The sequence below is a fragment of the Colius striatus genome, chromosome W (assembly GCF_028858725.1).
Source record: "Colius striatus isolate bColStr4 chromosome W, bColStr4.1.hap1, whole genome shotgun sequence".
Taxonomy (NCBI): domain Eukaryota; kingdom Metazoa; phylum Chordata; class Aves; order Coliiformes; family Coliidae; genus Colius; species Colius striatus.
The window spans coordinates 9,207,945-9,224,238 of NC_084789.1; the positions used below are offsets into that span (position 1 = coordinate 9,207,945).

At 45.1% G+C, this 16,294-nt stretch overlaps 1 protein-coding gene across 5 annotated transcripts in view; it reads left to right on the forward strand.

Moving 5' to 3' along the window:
- Positions 1 to 16,294, forward strand: part of LOC104558433 (speckle-type POZ protein) — a 60,879-nt gene that overhangs the window by 24,640 nt on the left and 19,945 nt on the right. The window lies entirely within an intron of this gene.

Here is a 16,294-nt window from a genome sequence, read left to right on the forward strand (position 1 = left end):
TGTTACTGCTGAGAGCAGCAGAATGCACCTTGCTGTCCTGCTTCCAAAGTCCCAGAGTGAACTTTCTGTTGGAATGAAGCAAGCGGTTGATTTCTTCTCATGCTGTTCCAGGAGCCTGCGTTTGCATGCTGACTGTGAGAGTGGATAATTTGGCAATCATATGATCTTTAAATTTAGCAGATTAAACTAATTCTCATCACCATTTTGAAGACATGCTGCAATTGTGAGTAGGTGAAAGAACTCAGTACTTTGATGTCTAGCTTTGGCCATGCATTGTAATCTCCAAATTGATTATTTGGAGGCTTCATTTCCAGAGTAATAGTGGCAGAGGCTCCAGAGGGGACTCTTGGTGGTTTGCCAAGGGTCAGATCTGTGATCCCATTGGAGTGCTTTAGCAGTGCTTGGGACCAGGGCTCACTGCAGTGGATTGAAAAATGCAGTCCTACTTAATTTTCAGTTTTTGCTTCCTCTCTGATTAGACATCATACCACTTAAGCATTTTCTTCCAGTTATTTTCCAGGAATCTGTTGGGATTTTAGAGGTGTGAGGTATTTCTAGCAGTATGTCGCTCTTAGAAGAGAGACAGAGGGGAGAAGAACCACTGCAGCTGCCAGCCTGCTTTGAGGGTGAGAGGCTTCCTCAGGGTGTTAAAAAGTTTTCTGGGAATGAGTGATTTTCATGGCTTTATCTTTTAATTTGGAAAATGACTTAGCATTCCATGAAAGTGCAAATATTTTGCTTTAGAAACAAAAATCGCTAACATGGCAACTGAGTAATTTGACAAGCAATGGGTAACAATTTACCCTACAAGTAGAAACTGAAGCTGTAAAAAAAGAAATGAAAAGGGGAATTTGGAGAAAAAGAAGTGGAGAGTTTATTTTTAACATGCTTATGATCTGAATTCAGACCTTCCATTGTCCTTTCCAAGCCTTTGAAGAATGCAGGAAGATAATGGTATTTTCCTGTGCTTCCATATCTCATTCCCTTGTTTTATTGCTCCAGTTATCTTTGTCCTGCTCCTTTCCTCTGCACTTTCTATTGTTCTTGGATAGTCTTTGATATGTTGCTGGTCCAAGAAGCAACCACCCCAGTTTTTGAAACATTTAATTAAAAATATACTTCTTTTACAGACTTCTGTAATCTGACTTTTGCAGAGTAAAACTTACCGAGAACTAATATGCTTGGAAATTTCTGATGTAAACTGATGATTTCTTAAAAGGTAGTTGATTTATCTTGAGATATAAAAATTGACAGACTGTCTAACAAAATTCTAGTCATTTTGAGGCCTCTTACAGAATTATTTGTTGAACTGATATTCGCCACCACTCTCAGGTCAAGTCTCAGGTGCTTGTAGAATAGTTTTGACTGTTGGTTCCTACAGTAGATTAAGTGCTGCTAAGTCAGGAGGTAATGATAAGAACATGGTGGAAAGGGAACATTTGCTGTACTTCAAAAGGTCTGATCTGGCTCTGGTTCTTAGATAAAATGCCTTCATTGGAAGTGGTCATGAATCAGGTGAGAAATATTCTTTTTCTTAACTGTAATCTTAACTATGTCCAGAGACAAGTCCTGGTTTTATTTATATCCAAGGAAGTAAGAGATTCACAGACTGTTGTCATGGTTTGACATGACAGTCTTTTCTGGTAAGGGGGAAGGGGCTGTAAAGATGGCTTCTATAAGAAGTTCTTAAAACTCTCCCCAGCTCTGAGCCAGACCCACTTCTGGGGCTGAGCCAATTAGATGCCTCCACAATCACTTTTTAAGAAGAAGCTGGAAGAGGAGGTTTCTTCCAACCAAGCTAAAATTAGCAGACACTAGTTTTGAATACTTGGCTAACTGCCCTTCCATGAGCAACACTCAGTCTTGCCTCTGCTTCAGTGTCTACAGTGACACATCTTTGGGGGACAGATAAAACCTGAAATTCTATCACAAGTGGCAAGAAACACCTTCTCTCCATGTCTGGGGGAGTGATGCCTTTTTGCTGATTTCACCTGGGCAGGAGATACCCAAGCTTTTCCCTTCCCTTCAGGGTTCACAGAAGCTCTGCTCAACCCCACCCAGGCTGCTACATTGTTCTGTTCACAGCTACTGTTAATCCACATTGTGACCTGTTTTGTGTCACAATGTTTTGCGTCTGTGCTATAAACTTGTGAGAGGAGACTAACCATCCAGGGATAGGATGAAGTTTCTTAAGCTCATCTCTTCACCAAATACAACCTCTCTGCATGCTGAGCAACAAGATGCTAAACTTAATGGAAAGGTTTGACCAGGAGAAAGCATAACAAAGAAATCAAATATGGGTGAGGCATGATTTTTTTTTAGATTTTATTGTTGTTAAAATTGCAATCGGTTTCAGTGATTTTTTTTGTTTTTAACTAGCACCTTTGAACTCAAACTACTTGCACCACAGAACTATTCCAGTCTCTTTAAAATACTTCCTTATGCAGAGTGAGAAATAATGCAACTTCTATTTAAGAAGCAACAAGAAGGAAAAGATGCAAAAATAGCTTAACTTGGAATAACTTTTGAATTCTCTGAACCAGCAACACTATCGCCCTCCATAGACCTCTCCAGATACCTGGCCAAGACAGAACTGTGAATTAAACCTCAAGCCACAACCACCTACTTGGTCTTCCTCCTACCAGGGATTCTGGGCACAGCCCACCACTGCAAGACACCCTAAAGCTCCAAGTGAGGAATGGCCAGAAGGTCAGAAACAGCTCCCATCAGCATCTTCACATGACTGAGAGGCCACAACACTCTTTTCCTTGCCTGGCTTTGAAGTAATTCAGGGCACAAATCCAGAACAGTTTAGATAAATACCTTATGTGGAAATTGGTTCCTTATCAATAATATGAAGGTTTTTTTATAGGAGTTCTACCTCCAGGTAAACTGAAGCAATTAAGCGTCTCTACATACACATATTAGAGAAGTGGTTTAATGCTAAAGATAATTACACATCTGAAAGACTGCAATGGGTCTTTCTTTAGGACAAATTGGTAAATTTAGTGGTAACACCTTCCCTTATGGCATGAAAAAGAGGGATTGATGAGGAGAGGACAAAAGAGGCAACAACTACTTAGGTTACAATGGTACATTTATCCAGCCCATGGAAACACCAGGAGCACCTAAAGAGTATCCCGAATGGAGGGCAGAAATTAATCCTGAATTCCTTCACCTTTCACTGGAGAAAACCCCAGAAGTCTGTAGTCATCAATCATATAATGGGGGAAGAAAATAGATGATCACATGATGCAAAAACTGAAACTTCAACACCAACTTCCTGTATTTCAACAAGATCTTAAGATGCACCTAAATATTACCTCCATCTTACATAGGCAAAGAAGTTCTAGAAAGCTTCTGTGGTCTCAAGGCAAGATAGACAAGACAAACATTTGAGCTTGAAATACTCAGGGAATATTAAACAGTCCTGTGTAACTTTTGCTTTTATATTTTCTATCCTTTCCTCTGAAATGGCTTGGATAGGCAGGTGGTAATAAAAGTTATGACAAGATCATAGAATCATAGAATGGTAGGGATTAGAAGGGACCTTTAGAGATCATCTAGTCCAAACCCCCTGCAGAAGCAGCTTCACCTAGATCAGGTCGCATAGGAACATGTCCAGGCGGGTCTTGAAGACCTCCAAGGAAGGAGACTCCACAACCCCTCTGGGCAGCCTGTTCCACTACTTCGTCACCCTCACAGTGAAATAGTTTTTTCTTATATTTAAGTGGAACTTTTTGTTTTCCAGCTTCATCTCATTACCCCTTGTCCTGTTACTATCTACTATAGAAAAGAGGAATGTTCCAACCTCCTGACACTCACTCTTTAGATATTTATAAATTCCAGAGATGGAGGTGAGGCTGACCCGGCCTGTAGTTTCTTGGGTCATTCTTCTTGCCCTTTTTGAAGACTGGAGTGACATTGGCCTTTCTCCAGTCCTCAGGCACCTCACCTGTCCTCCATGATTGTTCAAAAATGATGGAGAGAGGCTTAGCAATCACATCAGCCAGCTCTCTCAGCACTCTAGGATGCTCGTCAGTACCAGGTCCAGCAGCACACCCCTCCTTGTTGGTTCCTTGATCATCTGCGACAGGAAGCTGTCGTTAACAATCTGTAGGAACCTCCTGGACTGCATGTGCTTGGCTGTGTGGCTATCCCTGCAAATATCAGGGTGGTTGAAGTCCCCCATGAGGACCAGGGACTGTGATCGTGAGGCAGCTCTCAGCTGTTCATAGAAGGCCTCATCCACATCCTCCTCCTGATCAGGTGGCCTGAAGCAGACTCCTACAAAAATATCACCTGCCTTGCCCTGCCCATTAATTTTTACCCATAAGCACTCTACCCGCTCCTCATCCCCACCCAGGCACAGTTCAGTACACATTAATTGCTCCCTCACATAGAGAGCAACTCCACCTCCACACCTTGTCAGTCTGTCTTTCCTGAACAATACATAACCCTCCATGGCTGTGCTCCAGTCATGGCAGCTGTCCCACCATATCTCTGTGACTGCAATGAGGTCGTAGCCCAGCATCTGCACCCACATCTCCAGTTCCTCCTGCTTATTCCCCAGGCTGTGTGCATTGGTGTAGAGACAGTGTAGGGGCTTACTCAAACACACAGGTTTCCCTGGGCGGGTGCAGGAGGTTCCTCCCTGGTTTGGCTCTCTCTCAGGGTGGTCAGCCTTCCATATCTCAGCCCAGTGTGCAGATGAAGGGCACTTATCATTGCATTCCCTGTCCTGTCCCGTTTCCCAGCTAGAGAGGATAGCTTGTTCTATTTTGCTTCTCCCCCCACCCCCAAAGTCCCTTAGTTTAAAGACCTCTTTATTAAGTTTGCTAGTCTACTCCCAAATATTCCAGTGCCCTTATGGGAGAGATGAATCCCATCCCGTCCTATGAAGCTGTAGTCCCCAAGGAAGGATCCAAAGTACCCAAAGCCTTCTCGCTGGCACCGGCCTCTCAGCCAGGAGTTCACTTGGCTGATTTTTCCATTACAAACTCCTCCTTTATCACCAGTGTACAGGATAGAGGAGAAAATAATCTGAGCCCCTCTACCTTTTACCTGCTCCCCCAAGGATTTAAAATCCATCTGGATCCTGTAGATGTCTTGCCTCATGACATCATTCATACCTACATGGAACACAAGTAAAGGGTAGTAGCCTGCATCCCTGATGAGCCGTGGCACTCTCTTGGCCACATCCCTGATCTTGGCTCCAGGCAGGCAGCACACCTCTCTTGACTCCCTAGTTAATCCATTTTATAAATTCCAAAGAAACATAATCTATGTTGATGGAAGGAACTCATGCTGGGCAAAAAGGATGAATTTCCTGTGCCTGAACTGATGTTTTTCACTTTTCAATTGCAGTTTCAGATTCTTTTTTTCGCATTCTTATTAGGCTGTCGGAGATATCTTGTTCATCTATGAAAACACATTGCTTTTGCTTCCATTTTTCCATTGGCAGTCTTGTTAAGTTCTTCGGTTCTCCTGTTGAGATACAGATTGTTGGGAGAATTTACAACAACATGTGTGGTGCCACAGTTGACAGGTTTTACATTTTGATGGGGTGATGGATTGAGGGTGGATCAATTGTTTTTTTCCTCAGGGTTATTTTTTCCATTGTTCTTACAGTCATGCAGTCCTTTAGGTTGATCCATTTTGCTGGAATCCACTGGGGACTTTGATATTTAACGACACAAGTGTAACCTCTTCCCCATGTTAACAGATCTGCAGGTCCTTGCCACTCTGCAGTAGTGGGATTCTTATACCATATTTCAGGTTTATTAGTAAAATCCAGATCCTGACTCATTTGGGCAAAATGTGTTAATGCCAGTGGTTCATTCCAGGTTGCCACGATTCTTAAATGATTCATCGCATAAATGACCTTCATAAGTCTATCTTGAGGGTTCACCCCCTCTTCCCCCGTTTTTTGTTTTTCTAGCAACCCTTTTAGATGTATGTTCAATAATGGCTTGTCCAGTAGAGTTACCTGGGATCCCAGTACTATGTTTGACACCCCACAAATTCAGAAACTTACGTGTTCTACTAACTATATATCCAGAACCATTATCAGTTTTTATCTCCTGTGGGATGCCAAGGACTGCGAAACAACTCCTCCAATGACTTATAACATCTCAAGCACTGTCACTCGTTAAAGCTGTGGCCCATATCATTGTTGAAAAGGTATCAATGATTACATGTATTCATTTAAAGCATCCAAAAGGAGCATAGACTGTGACATCAGACTGCCATATTCCTAATGGCGCCAGACCCCTGGGATTGACTCCTACTCCTAGGTGATTTGATTCTGGCAAGCAGGTTATGTAGAAACAATACCTTGAGCATTCGATATTATAAGGTCAAATTGCTTCACAAGCATCTTTGCACCTTGATGAAAAAAGTCATGAGATCTGCGAGCTTGATAAAATTTGTCAATTATTGGCCCCATAGGTAACAATAACAGAGCTGCTACTGTCTTGTCAACAATTTCATTGCCAACTGATACGTCATCTTTTAAGCCCGAATGGCTTTGAATATGTCCAATATAATAGGCAGTTTGACATTCATTTATCTGATGCCAGAGCCATACAAATAAGTTATACAGATTCAGATTAGAGATTTTTCAACATCATTCTAATCAAGTGATGGCATTGACCACATATAGGGATTCAGAGATGATGTTTAATGGAACATCAGGCCATTTCTCAAAAGCTGTAACCACAGCCATTAACTCCAACAGTTGAACTGAGCTGCCTGGGGAATGAACAGTTAGGTTTTGCCATTGTCCATTCTCCCACCAAACCACTCCTGCTTTGGCTTGTATCTTACTGGCGTCGGTAAAAACAGTCAGGCCTTTAACGGGTACTGCTGATCTCAATGGCTGGTCTTCCCTTTGAAATTTACAGAAAACAATTTATGGGCCGAATAATGATTATTTATAGTCCCTGGATATGACAATAAGGCCCACTGTAATTCATCAGATTGTTGCAGTGCCCAGTTCAAGAATTCATCTGTGAGAGGAACAAAAATGACGTCTGCCTCAATCCCTGCTATTTCCAGCAGACGTTTCCTGGCCTTAACTATTATTTTTGCAATTGCCTCTAGTCTTGTGGTAATTGTTTTTTGCAAATTATATGGCAAAAATATCCACTCCAGGATCCTCAATGGGTCTTTTGCTACTGAGTCCCATTGCATCAAGACTTGCCATTACATGCTGGTTTTGACTTATCACAGCAATGTTAATAGACAAATCAGGATCATATCGATGACTGTAGTTATTGACTCTCTTGTTTCCTATCTTTTCTATTGCTTGTATTTGCTGCCGGGACAGTTTCTGCCCACTGTCAGCCTTTAACAAAGGCATTAGTGGTGCAAGATCCTAATTTGTGATACCACATATGGTTTGTACCCATTGGATATCATCTATTAGCTTTTGAACGTCTGTTAAATTAGCAATTTCTGTTTTAATTGCCACCTTCTGAGGATAAATGCACACACTGGTGATAATATTATCTAAATATTTCCTAGAGGCGTGCATTTGTACCTTTTCTGGCACGATCACTAACCCGGAGATGCCCAACTGTTGCTTCACTTCTTCCAGTATTCGATGCTGATCCAGATCTTTTCCTGCAATTAGTGTATCATCCATATAATGGTAAAATAAGACAGAGGGATATTTTTTGCATAGTGGTGTCAGCGCCCAGGTGACATATGCTTGACAGTAGGAGAATTTTTCATTCCCTGAGGTAAGACTGTCCATTGATACCGTTTTGCCAGCTCTTGTTTATTAACAGATAGCACTGTAAAGGCAAACTTTTCACTCTCGTCCTCATGTAGAGTAATTGTGAAAAGCAATCCTTTAGGTCGATAACTAATAGGGGCCACTCTTTCGGAATCATTGCAGGAGAGGGTAATCTTGGTTGTAAAGCATCCATATCCTGTATTACTGCATTAACAGCTCTTAAATCATGTAATAGTCGCCATTTCCCTGATTTTTTAAGGAGAGTGAAAATTGGTGTGTTCCAAGGGCTAGTAGATGGCTTAATATGTCCTTTTTCTAGTTGTTCGTCTACTAGTTCATGAATCTGGGTGAGCTTCTCTTTACTCAGTGGCCATTGATCAATCCATACTGGTTTATCTGTGAGCCAGGTTAACTTTGGGATTGGTCACCCATCAATGGCTGCCACTAAAAAGTTTAATTTGATAGATGGTAGCCTATTTGGCTTAAGGAATCTCTACCTAAAAGTCAGACTGAAGTGTTCATGATATAAGGTCAAATTTGCACACGTCTATTTTCTTCACCTTGTAAACACAACAAAATTAAGTCTCTACTAATTTTTGTCATCTGCGTGTCCCCTACCCCAACAGCAGGGGTCTCTAAACTCTCTAAAGGCCAGTTTTCTGGTCAACAGGATAACGGCACAATAGTTATGCCTGCTCCTGTATAAAATAACACATTATGATCAACCATTTGTTCGCCATTTGAACGTTGGAATACAACCATTTGAGTAGGTTTTGCCTGTGAGAGTGGCATTACAAGTCTTACCTCAGGTATACCGGTGGATCCAAAACCACCATCTCGACGCTCACGAATACCTGCAAGTGGAACTTTAGCCCTGAAAGGAACTAATTGAGCTATTTTAGTTCCCTTAGCTATATAAACTGGTAGTTGCCACATCTTCACCATAATTCCAATGCTTCCTTGAAAATCAGCGTTGATAACACCAGGAAGCACAAAAATACCTTGATGAGAAACTGACAACTGTCCTAAAAGTAAAGCACTCAGGCCATGACCCAGGGGTCCATTAGCATTGGAAGGGATAACTGTAATGTCTGTGTTGTTGATAGTTACATCTATTGCTGTTTCCACATCCACTCCTGCGCTTCCTGTAGTGGCTGATCTGAGGCCATCCAGGCAGCCACTGGTGTCGAAGGGTGTTTTTGTGTTGTTGCGTTCACCCTTTTTGCTCTCGTTAATCCATTTCCCTTATGTGTGTTGTGTCTGGCCACTCGAGAATGGCACTCAGTGGCTCTATGTCCAAACTTGCCACAGTTATAGCAATTACCGTTGAATCTGCCATTGGACCTCAATATTTTGGTTGAGCTATTTGTCCATACCAATAGTCTAGAATGACATTGGTTTTTCACATGTCCCAATTTTCCACAATTGAAACATTTTGGCCTCCGATGTCCCCTGCCTTGTTGAACTAATGGTTTGAATGCCGTTGCTATAGGTTCAGCCAGATGTGCTGCTTTGTATTCTGATGATCCTACTCGAGAGCAGGCCTCTATCATATCTACTAAGGTTGCGGTGAGCAGGAGAGTCTGCAGGATCCTTTTACAATCAAGGTTAGCATTAGTGACTGCTAAGTGCAGTCCCAATTCAGATTTTAGTTCAGTCAACATACCTGGTATGCAATCCAGTGCTGCTCTTAAATGGTCCAAGAACGTCATAAAGGTTCATCGGACGGGGGAACTGGCACCCCCATGTCAGGGACGGCCTTAAATACCTGTCGAGCCAATGTTTGTGTTTGTTGTAAAATGGCTTCATGTAGACGAGCCTGAACCTGGGAGTCAGCAAATTGTCCTTTGCCCAACATCATGTCAACTGTGACAACCTGTCATGGATCCCCCTGCTGTAACTCTAGATTTTCTACTACTACTACCGCCACTCTTTTCTCCCATTCAGATTCCCATAGTAATACCTGAGTGAGCTTCAAGAAGGTTTCCTCTAGCTTCCGGCAGTCAAATGGGGTCATTTATCCACTGGTAAAGATATGGTCTAATAATGTTTGAACGTATGGATTAGACAAACCATATTGCATTACCACCTTTTGCCCTTCCCTGAGCAACTTCCAATCCAGAGACATCCACTGTTGTTGTGCAGGGTTGTCAGCTACTGGTGTCACTGGGAAGGCTTGTGGAACAAATTCACCTTCTATTACCACGGCCTCACCACTTCTCAGCCGGATCATAGTCACCTGACTGGGAGTCTCTGACTATCAGCGGAGCCAAAACCTTAACATTGGGTTCGATTAATTTGTGAAGCCAATTGAATAGTTGGTTAGCTGTTGCTTTTGGGTTTTCTATCAGTTCCTCCAAGTGGGCCAACATCCGTTTCATATTGTCTCTGTGCCTTATTAATTCTTCCTGTAACAACTTTCTTTGTTGATCTTTGTTGACCACAAAATCGAGTTGGAGGCCTGTGGGCAGTGGGGTTCCATAGGGGTCGGTTCTGGGGCCAGTCTTGTTCAACATTTTCATCAACGACCTGGATGAGGGGACAGAGTGTACTCTCAGCAAGTTCCCTGATGACACCAAACCGGGAGCACTGGCTGATTCACCAGAAGGCTGTGCTGCCATTCAGCGGGATCTCAACCGGCTTGAGAGTTGGGCAGAGAGGAATCTCATGAGGTTCAACAAGGACAAGTGCAGAGTCCTGCATCTGGGAAGGAACAACCCCATGCACCAGTACAGGCTGGGGGTCAAACTGCTGGAGAGCAACTCTGCAGAGAGAGACCTGGGAGTCCTGAATGATAATAAGCTAACCATGTGTCAACAATGTGGCCTTGTGGCCAAGAAGGCCAATGGCATCCTGGGATACATCAAGAAGAGTGTGGCCAGCAGGTCGAGGGAGGTTCTTCTCCCCCTCTACTCTGCCCTGGTGAGGCCTCATCTGGAGTTCTGTGTCCGGTTCTGGGCTCCTAAGCTCAAGAGGGACAGGGAAGGGCTGGAGAGAGTCCAGCGCAGGGCCACCAAGATGATCAGGGGACTGGAACATCTTTCATATGAGGAAAGGCTGCGGGAACTGGGGCTGTTTATTCTGGAGAAGAGGAGACTGAGGGGAGATCTTATTAACATTTATAAATATCTAAAGGGTGGGTGTCAGGAGGTTGGGACATCCCTCCTTTCCATAGTAGCTAGCAACAGGACAAGGGGTAATGGGATGAAGTTGGAACACAAAAAGTTCCACTTAAACATAAGTAAAAGCTATTTCACCGTGAGGGTGACAGAGCAGTGGAACAGGCTTCCCAGAGGGGTTGTGGAGTCTCCTTCCTTGGAGGTCTTCAAGACTCGCCTGGACATGTTCCTATGCGACCTGATCTAGGTGAACCTGCATCTGCAGGGGGGTTGGACTAGATGATCTCTAAAGGTCCCTTTCAACCCCTACCATTCTATGATTCTATGATCTTCTCCTTCACTAGATGTTCAAGGTGATGATGGAAGAGGAGTATACTCAGGGAGTGATGATCTCAGGGGCAGTGGCACATCAGTAACGTCATTAGCAAAGTGTACCTTCCATTCACTGCCAGATGCTCCCTCAGGCATGACGGCAGAATGGGACAGGACAGGGGAGGGTGGGTGGGAGGGGAGGAGAAACAATACGCATGTTCAGCTCCCGGATCGGTGGCCCTGATACTTGTCCCTGTACCATCGCTGGTGCTTCTGGCGGTGGCCTAGGGGGTCCTGGGGGTGAGTGGAGGGTGTGGGCTCACTTCCATACTTTCCTCCTCTAGAGGTGGAGCCGATGGAATTACAAAGTTATCACCTCCAAAGAATCTCCTGGTATTTTTCTCTACAGATGGAGCCGATGGTACTATAAAGTCACCATCTCCAAAAAATCTCTTAGCATCTACTGGGAACGCAGAGGGTGTGGTATACTCTGTGTTTGTACCAACCACTGCATGGGTGGTCATAGCCTGTTCTTCCTGCAGTTGCTTTAAGATAGTTAGTATTACTTTACATAATTTAATGGAGTCCCACAAAGTACTCCTTAATCTTTCCCAATATTCTAACTCAAGTATATTCTGTGGGGAGGAGATAAAGCCTGTATCCTGTCCCCATTTCACTAGCCTCTGTAGTGTCTCTGTTGTAATTTAATCCTCTCTCAGAGAGGATATGCTGCAGGATGTCCGTGGGAGACATTTCTTTTCTGCTTAAAGCCTTTCCTATTTTTTCCCATCTCAGATGTTTCTGTCACAGTGATCCAAGCATTTCTTCTGAAAGTTTTGATCTGACAAGTTTGGCATATCACATCAGGGTCACCAAGTGTTGTAATGGTGCAAGTAATGCTCATCCAAAGATGTAGAGAAGCTAGGAAATGCACATACAAAGACACACACGGGCAACATAGTAACCAGCAAGATTGACTCAAAGCCATCCTTAATTTGCTAGCTACTTCCTTATATGCTGCTTCCGCCCATGTCAGCACACAGGGCTCAACTTATTAACATGCAGCACTTGTTCCTAATAATTGGAGGTAGCTTGCCAACTGCATCAACTTGTCCCTGCCATCTTTATTCACACTGAGGAAGTATCTGGCTGGTCCAAGTCATATTCATATCCATAGGGGCCCAAAACTGGACACAGGATTCCAGGTGTGGCCTCACCAAAGCCAAGGAAAGGGGAAGGATCACCTCCCTGCTCCTGCTGACAACACTATTCCTGATACAGGCCAGGATGTCATTGGCCTGCTTGGCCACCTGGGCACACTGCTGGCTCACGTTCAGCTGCTGTCAACCAACACTGTCAGGTCCCTCTCTGCCTGGCAGATTTCCAGCCACTCCTCCCCAAGCCTGTAGCACTGCTGGGGGTTGTTGTGGCCCAAGTGCAGGACCTGGCACTTGGCCTTATTGAAACTCATGGCATCGACCTTGGCCCAGCCATCCAGCCTATCTAGATCTCTCTGTAAAACTTCCCTACCCTCAAGCAGATCGACACTTCCACCCAGCTTGGTGTCATCTGCAAACTTACTAAGGGTGCACTCTATCCCCTCATCCAGATCATTAATAAAGATGATATTAAACAGGAGTGGCCCCAGTACTGAGCCCTGGGGGACACCACTCCTGACCAGTCGCCAACTGGATTTCACTCCATTGACCACAACTCATTGGACCTGTCCATCTAACCAGTTTTTCACCCAGGAAAGTGTCTGCCCATCCAAGCCAAGAACAGCCAATTTCCCTAAGAGAATGCTGTGGGAAACAGTGTCAAATGCCTTACTACAGTCAAGGTAGACAACATCCACAGCCTTTCCTTCAGCACACAAGTGGGTCACCTTGTCATAGGAGATCAGGTTTGTTGAACAAGACCTGCCCTTCATAAACCTATGCTGACTGGGCCTGATCACCTGGTTGTCCTGCATAATAGAACTTGGGATGATCTGCTCCATCAGCTTCCTGGCCACTGAAGTCAAACTGACAGGCCTGTAATTTCCCGGGTCATCCTTCTGTCCTTTCTTATACATGGATGTTACATTGGCTGACTTCCAATCAGATGAGACCACCCCAGTCAGCCAGGACTCCTGCTAAATGATGGACAGTGGCTTGGCAAGCACCCCTGCCAGTTCCCTCAGCACTCTAGGATGTACCCCATGCGGCCACATAGATTTGTGTACATCTGTGTGGAGCAGCAGGTCACTGACAATCTCCTCCTGAATTGTAGAAGGGACATTTTGCTCCTCATCCCTGTCTCCTGGCTTGGGGGGCTGTCTTTCCCCATTGGAAATGCTCCTATTACTAAAATGACTGAGGCAAAGGAGGCATTAAGCTCCTCAGGCTTATCTTTTAATACAGGAGTGATATAGAACTGTGAGGCAGTTAAATACAGTTTTAAAAGATGTTAAACTCCAGCATAGCCATAGCTCAAAACAGCAATCAACCATCAAATGCTTGTCATCAAGTAACATCACTGGTTCTTCTACTGCTGTAGCAAGTCATAATGGGAATAAACAGGTAATAACTATCACTGCCTTTTGCAAAGATTACCAGTAAGGAAAAACTTGCTGCTTGCCTTGTTTAGCAAGCACAATAAGAGGGGAGGCACATAAAAGGTCATTTAAATATATCCTCAGAAGCATGTCTTAGACCCCAGTGAGTCCATGTACAGTTGTCATGGTTTGGCCCAACTAGCACAGAAGCACCATGACAGTTTCTTGCTCAGTGCCCCCCATTCACGCCCACCCTCGTTAGGATGGTGGAGGCCCCAGTGAGATGGAAGGAAAAAGATAACCAAGGAAAAAGATAACAAAGCAAGCTCCAAAAGGGGAAAACCCACTAAACAACCCGTCAGCTGCTACACCTGCAGTAGGCAATGGACATCACAGGAAGAGGCGAAGGGTGCTTGTTGTGGGTGACTCAATGCTAAAGGGCACTGAGAGACCCATCTGTGGAGCAGGTAGGGAGTCAAGAGAGGTGTGCTTCCTACCTGGGGCCAAGATCAGGGATGTGGCTGAGAGAGTGCCACGGCTCATCAGGGATGCAGGCTACTACCCTTTACTTGTGTTCCATGTAGGTATGAATGATGTCATGAGGCAAGACATCTACAGGATCCAGATGGATTTTAAATCCTTGGGGGAGCAGGTAAAAGGTAGAGGGGCTCAGATTATTTTCTCCTCTATTCTGTTCACTGGTGATAAAGGAGGAGTTTGTAATGGAAAAATCAGCCAAGTGAACTCCTGACTGAGAGGCTGGTGCCAGCGAGAAGGCTTTGGGTACTTTGACAATGGATCCTTCCTTGGGGACTACAGCTTCATAGGATGGGATGGGATTCATCTCTCCCATAAGGGCACTGGAATATTTGGGAGTAGACTAGCAAACTTAATAAAGAGGTCTTTAAACTAAGGGACTTTGGGGGTGGGGGGAGAAGCAAAATAGAACAAGCTATCCTCTCTAGCTGGGAAACGGGACAGGACAGGGAATGCAATGATAAGTGCCCTTCATCTGCACACTGGGCTGAGATATGGAAGGCTGACCACCCTGAGAGAGAGCCAAACCAGGGAGGAACCTCCTGCACCCGCCCAGGGAAACCTGTGTGTTTGAGTAAGCCCCTGCGCTGTCTCTACACCAATGCACACAGCCTGGGGAATAAGCAGGAGGAACTGGAGATGTGGGTGCAGATGCTGGGCTACGACCTCATTGCGGTCACAGAGATATGGTGGGACAGCTGCCATGACTGGAGCACAGCCATGGAGGGTTATGTATTGTTCAGGAAAGACAGACTGACAAGGTGTGGAGGTGGAGTTGCTCTCTATGTGAGGGAGCAATTAATGTGTACTGAACTGTGCCTGGGTGGGGATGAGGAGCGGGTAGAGTGCTTATGGGTAAAAATTAATGGGCAGGGCAAGGCAGGTGATATTTTTGTAGGAGTCTGCTTCAGGCCACCTGATCAGGAGGAGGATGTGGATGAGGCCTTCTATGAACAGCTGAGAGCTGCCTCACGATCACAGTCCCTGGTCCTCATGGGGGACTTCAACCACCCTGATATTTGCAGGGATAGCCACACAGCCAAGCACATGCAGTCCAGGAGGTTCCTACAGATTGTTAACGACAGCTTCCTGTCGCAGATGATCAAGGAACCAACAAGGAGGGGTGTGCTGCTGGACCTGGTACTGATGAGCATCCTAGAGTGCTGAGAGAGCTGGCTGATGTGCTCATGATGAAGACATGGCTTCACCAAGGGGAAATCCTGTTTGACTAACCTGATATCCTTCTATGAGTGCATAGCCGGCTGGCTGGATGAGGGGAGAGCAGCGGATGTGTCGTGGTTTTGCCCAGCCGGGAACAAAGAGCCACGAGGGTGCTCGCTCACTCGTTCCCCTCCCGGTGGAGTGGGAAGGGGAACCAGAGAAAAAGGGGGAAAACCCGCGTAGGTTGAAATAAGAACGGTTTAATAGAACAACAATAAGAATGAACAGGTTCAGGGGGAAAAAGGAACAGTTTTAACAGTACACGAGGGGAATATACAAAAGGAATGGCGCGTGCCGCGGCTGCTCACCACCCGGGACCGGACGCGACTCCCCATCCGACCGGTAGCCCCGCCCCCGACTAGCTCCCTGCTTCTAGGTACTGGGCATGATGTCAGTATGGTATCGAATACCTGTTGGCCAGCCCAGGTCAGCTGCCCATGCTGTGCCCCTTCCTACTTCCTCATCAAAGTTAACTCTATCCTAGCCAAAACCAGGACAGGATGTCATCTACCTTGACTTCAGGAAGGCTTTTGACACTGTCTCCCACAACATCCTCATCAGACAGCTCAGGCAGTGTGGCTTGGATGAGTGGAGGGTGAGGTGGATCGAGAGCTGGCTGAATGACAGAGCCCAGAGGGGGGTGATCAATGGCAGAGTCGAGTTGGAGGCCTGTGGCCAGTGGAGTTCCACAGGGATCGGTTCTGGGGCCAGTCTTGTTCAAAATCTTCATCAAATCTTCATAATGCGAGCCTTGCTTGGGAGAGGTCTGGTCTGCAGCTGGAGCCTGTACTCAAATCCAGACCTGCCCTGCAACTGTACTTCAAAACT